The sequence below is a fragment of the Rattus rattus genome, chromosome X (genome assembly GCF_011064425.1).
Source record: "Rattus rattus isolate New Zealand chromosome X, Rrattus_CSIRO_v1, whole genome shotgun sequence".
Classification (NCBI taxonomy): domain Eukaryota; kingdom Metazoa; phylum Chordata; class Mammalia; order Rodentia; family Muridae; genus Rattus; species Rattus rattus.
Window position 1 is genome coordinate 21035646 of NC_046172.1, and position 5953 is coordinate 21041598.

Here is a 5953-nt window from a genome sequence, read left to right on the forward strand (position 1 = left end):
CTATGAATTCTAGGCCACCCTGGCCTATGTACACAGTGAATTCCAGGTCACCCAGGGCTACATAGAAGGAAAACAGAACAAAACAAAGGAGGAAGAGGACGAGGAGGAGGACGAGGAGGAGGAGGACGGCAGGGAAGACGAGGACGAGGAGGAGGACGGGAGGACAAGGAGGAGGAGGAGGATTTATTTACAGCGCGGCGGCGAATCTGAGCGATGACAAGGCAGCGGCGGCAGCGGCGACAAGGATGACAAGGATGAGGGACGAGGACTGAGGAGTGAGGAGCAGGAGTGAGGAGCAAGGAGTGAGGAAGACGAGGAAGACAAGGATGAGGAGGAAGAAGAAGAAAACAAACTAAGAGAGGAGAGCATTTGATCGGCTTGAAGTCATAAAGCTCATGGCAGTTTTGATTAAATCAAACTTAATTTTTCCATAGCTCAGGTCTCATTATGCAGTCCAGGCTGACCATGAACTCCTAGGTTAAAATGAGCTTTCAGCCTCAGCTCACTAATAGTTGTATCTGCATGTACCCCACTGTATCAAGCTCAGCGTTTTTTGGCCACTGGGGTCATGGTACATGCTCCCATTCTGTAGTTATTTCACTTCCATCTTACTTGTATCCAGAAATTCCTCACATTATTCAAAACCCTTATCATTCCTATATCTGTTTATTTCTATGCTTGCTTATGGGTTTTGAGGGCTTTTATTTGTTTGTTTAAAGAAAAAAAACCCTCATATCTCCTAGTCCTTGGACTCTTGATGCTCACGCTTCTGCCTCCAGACTGGTTGGTTGTCAGGTATATGCCTCTACACAGAACTCTGTTGTGACAACTGGCACCAAAACACTTATGGAACATTATGGCAAGAGGGGTCACTCCTCTAGAGTCTTGTAGAAAGTTACCGTCACTTCTCCCAAAGCTCTTGGATTACTTTGCCTGATGTTAAAATATTCTGTCAACAGGCCTGAGTGGGAACTTCCTTATATGTTTTTAGATATAAAACAGAATTTTGCCTCTGTTCCTTTGGGCAGTCAATTATATGATGACAATTGTAATGGGGTCTCCCTATCTGGGAAAATAGTTAAGAATTTCTTTCCTGGTAAGAAAGAAGCGGGTATCATATTGGGTAGAAACACAGAGTCGTGGACTATCATAAAGATAGATTTGTAATTCCAACATATGCAAGACAAAGCCAGAAGCATTGTGAGTTCTGGTCCAGGCTTGGCCACATAGCAGGACTATTTGAAGGACTAAGGATTGCTTGGTGGTAGGAACCTGATATCCACAAAGCTGAGGATCCATCCAGTGTTGTGAAATCACTACAAATAAATATATAAATAAAATGAATTGTTGTTTGCCATTGTATGGGAAAGTAAATGTATATAGGTGGATTACAGAGAACCTGAGTACTGGAAATTCTCTCTGAGGCTACACTTTGCCTGCTAAATAACTTTCTTTTTGCTAATAATATAATTCCAGCTTTTATTAGGAGAAAGCCTTGGAGATAAATTTTACCATGGAAGTGGGTTTTCTCATAGTGGCATCTGTTCTCTGGGGAGGCTATGGCACAGTGTGGCTCTCCCCACACGGTAAAGGGCAAATACCTGGCAAGTTCTAGAAAGCATGTTTCTAGTAACTTGCAGAGAGTATATTTCTAGAAACTTCACGAAGATAGGTTTCTAGCAAATTCCAGAGAATGGATATGCAGCGGATTCTAGTGACGTGTCTGCTACTCTGTAAGTCATAGCTGTACACCCTTGGAAAAGCTGCTTTAGTCCAAAAAGGTAGAACCTGCACTGTTTTATTTGTTTGACTGTTGAGAGAGGTCTTTAACTTACAATCCTTCTATCTCAGCTCTTTAAAAAATGGAGGAAAAAAAGAAAAATATTTTATATGTACATGTGTGCAGGTATACCACTAACATGTAGAGGTCAGAATAGGCATCAGATCAGATCCCCTGGAAGTGGAGTTACAGACAATTGTGATCAGCCTTGTGAGTGCTAAGAACCAAACTGAGGCTTTCTTCAAGAGCTACATGTGCTCTTAAATGCTGCCCTATCTCTCCCTTTCTCAAAATATATAATGTTGGTATTAACTGTGTATGTCACCATACCTAGATTGACTTTGTTTCATGTATTATTTAGAGTTTTATTTAATTGTTACCAACCAATTACTTATTACTTCAGTCTTCCATTTTGCTCTTGTGGTTTATGATACTTATCTCTATACTTGTAATTTTCTGTTACAGCCTCCTGAGTGGTAGAAGTATAGGCTTGCTTCCTTATAGCCAGCTTTAGTACTTGTTTCTTACAGTTGTAGTTTATAAATTCTTTAGTATTTTGTTCTTCCTTCCATCCTTTATCTTTTCTCTCTCTCTTTCTTTCTTTTTTTTTTTTTTGAAACAAGGTCTTGATATGCCTCTCAGGCTGGCCTTGAGGCCTTGAACTCACCCTAACTTCCTAAGCCTTGAGATTATAAATCTATATCACCACATCTGGCTTTTTAAAAATTAATGTGTGTTAATATGTGTTTATACTTGTTCACCAGTGAGTGCATGTGTGTGTGCTGATGTACCCATAGGTTGTGGTGGTTTCAATATTGTGGCCCACAATTATGAGGTGTGGCCATAATAGAGTAGGTGTGACTTTGTTGGAGGAAGTGTGTCACTGTCGGGGTGGGCAATGAGACTCTCCTCCTAATCATGGGGGAGCTAGTCTTCTAGAGCCCTTCAGATATAAACATAGAACTCTCAGTTTCTCCTGTACCATGCCTTCCTGGACATTGCCATGCTCCCATCTTGATGATAATCTGAACCTTTGAATCTGTAAGCCAGCCCCAATTATATGTTGTCCTTATAAGAGTTGCCTTGTCATGGTGTCTGTTCACAGCAGTAAAACCTTAACTAAGGCACGAGTGAATACCAGAGGTCAACATTGAATGTATTCTCCAATTTCTTGCCACCTCTTTTGAGACAGGATCTCTCATAGTACCCAGAGCTTACTGATTCAGCCACACTGTCTGGCCAGCAAGCACCAGAGATCGTCTAGTCTCTACCTCCCCAGCTTTGGGATCACAGCTGATGCTCCTGAGTTTTGCCATGGCTACTGTGGGAAACAAGTACATTTCCCATGGGGATCTGAACTCAGGTCCTTATGTTGACACAGCTAGCATGTTACTAACTGAGGCATTTCTTAGCTCCTTAAATTAATTTTAAATAATTGCTTTCTGTGCATAAAATATTTGAGTCTGTATGCTAAAGAAATCTCCAGGTACTTATTACTAATCAACAGCAATTTCAATGTATACTCCAATCTTCTATTCTACTTAGTATTTCTTCCTATTAAGCTCTCCTCTCCAAATTACTGTATGTTTGTTTTCATATTAGCACAAACTGGTTCATTTCACTGATTTGGATTTCTGACATATAGTACCAGTAGGAACTTTTTTCACAGAAATATGATTGAAAACCGTTACCAACAACAATCCTTTTTTTTTATTTCCTGTTCAAGTCCCTCATGGATTTGTTTGGCTCTTCTTCTCCAATTGAAGGAGGTGGAATGAAAGAAACCAGTTTCACCGTCAGTCCTATGCCCCTTTTCATTTCCAGGGCTCTCCAAACAATTAACTGAGTATGTCAAAGAATGGGTGGACCAATAAATAAGGGGAAAGTTCCAACACTGGGAGAAGTGGGAAGAAGTGTGTGCATGTAATGCTCTCAGTTACCAGCTGGGCCACTTAGATAACAGACAGAGCAGCAGTTTGGTCAATAGCCAGGGTATTCACAGAACCTAGAAGTTCTGCTGGCTTTGCTGGACCATCTACAAAGAATAGCCAACCTAAATGCAATTCAACCCATATTCTAAAAATTATGACATTAAAAGAAGGATATAAAATAAACAAAAAACACAAAATTAGGGCTGATTTCTGAGTTGGAGAACTGGGAAAAGACCAGAAATTGAAGAGATGCATAAAGTTAAGACAGCTTTGCCTCAAGCTGAAAAGAATAAGGATGGGTTTTATTGTCAGCTGTCTTTTGAGATCAAAGTCAAAATCCGGGAGTCACCAGTGGAAAGAAGCTGGCAAGCCATCCCCTGCCTCAGAGTGTTACCACAGATTTGAATTAAAAAAATTATTAATCTTTGGTCACTTGAAATCACTGGCAGAAAAAAGGTTCATCAATCCTGTCTCAACTGAAGCCATTTTTTATTTAACCTGAAACGGAATCATCCAGTTTTTCCTACTCCTCTGTGAAAAGAGCTGTGGGAAGGTATGCAACACTATTCTAAAACCTCTTGGTCCCTTACTTTACTTGCCCTGCAGTTGCCAACCAGGATGAGTTTCTATGTGTTCTTTGCCTTTCAAACCTCTCTGTAAAATGCATCCAAACCTACTCTTTGAGAAGTGCTTCTCTCCAATGCAGTCACCAGCAGCTTAGTAAAAACTATCAGGTTAAACTTTGGTCCTACTTGAGGGTCTTAGGGTCTCAGCCCCAATACAGAAAGCAAGCAAAAACCAATGATGAGAAATGTCAATTTATGTTCACTAATATATTTAGGTAAAATGTCCAGCATAAAGTGAAATAAAACCAGAGAGAGAAGACATCAGAGAGCAGAGATGCATATCCTCAGGCTCTCATGGAAACTGAGGTGAGAGACGCCGAGGCAGGAGGGCAGAGAGACAGAGGGAAAGAGGCTGAGGGCAGAGGAAGAGGGTAGAGGAGAAGAGGCAGAGAGGTGGAGGAGAGGCTGGGAGAGGCGAGAGGCAGAGGGAGGCAGAGGCAGGGGCAGAGAGAGGCAGAGGCAGAGGCAGAGGGAGAGGGAGAGAGACAGAGGCAGAGAGACAGAGACAGAGGCAGAGGCAGAGAGACAGAGAGGCAGAGGCAGAGAGGCAAAGAGGTAGAGGCAGATGCACTGGCAGAGGCAGAGGTAGAGGCAGAAGCAGAGGCAGAGGCAGAGGCAGAGACAGAGAGACAGAGAGCAGAGAGGCAGAAGCAGAGGCAGAGGCAGAGACAGAGTGGCAGACAGGCAGAGGCAGAGGCAGAATCAGAGACAGAGGCAGAAGGAGAGGCAGAGGGAGAGGAAGAGGCAGAGGCAGAAGCAGAAGCAGAGGCAGAGGCAGACCAGAGGCAGAGGCAGAGTAGGCAGAAGCAGAAGCAGAGGCAGAGAGAGGCAGAAGCAAGAATCAGAGGGAGAGGCAGAGAGGCAGAGAACAGAGGCAGAGGCAGAGGCATAGAGACAGAGACAGAGAGACAGAGACAGAGGCAGAGGCAGAGAGGCAGATAGGCAGACAGAGACAGAGGCAGAAGCAGAGGCAGAGAGGCAGAGAGGCAGAGGCAGAGAGGCAGAGGCAGAGCAGAGGCAGAGAGAGGCAGAGGCAGAGACAGAGGCAGAGAGACAGAGACACAGAGGCAGAGGCAGAGGCAGAGAGGCAGGGAGGCAGAGAGGCAGATGCAGAGACAGAGACATTGAGACAGAGAGGTAGAGGCTGAAGTAGAAGCAGAGGGTCATAGAAAGAAACAGAGGCAGAGACGCAGAGAGGCAGAGAGGCAGAGGTAGAGAGGCAGAGAGACAGAGGCAGAGGCAGAGGCAGAGGCAGAGGTGGGCGAGGCAGAGGCAGTAGCAGAGGCAGAGGCAGAGGCAGAGGCAGGAGGCAGGTGCAGGGCAGAGGCAGGGCAGGTGCAGGGGCAGTGTAAAGAGGCAGAGCAGGAGGCAGAGGGAGCAGAGGCAGAGAGGCAGAGGTAGAGGCAGGGGTGTTTGGGAGGGAGAGGGGTATAGGAAGGGGAGCAGAGAGGCAGAGGGTAGAGGGGGGCAGTGGTAAAGTGTGTAGTTAAAGCAGAGTGCAGTGAGGCAGAGCAGAGGCAGAGGAGGTAGAGGTAGGGGTAGAGGTAGAGGCAGAGGCAGAGGCAGAGGTAGGTAGAGAGGCAGAAGAGCAATATGTAACTGAACGAAGTACTGAG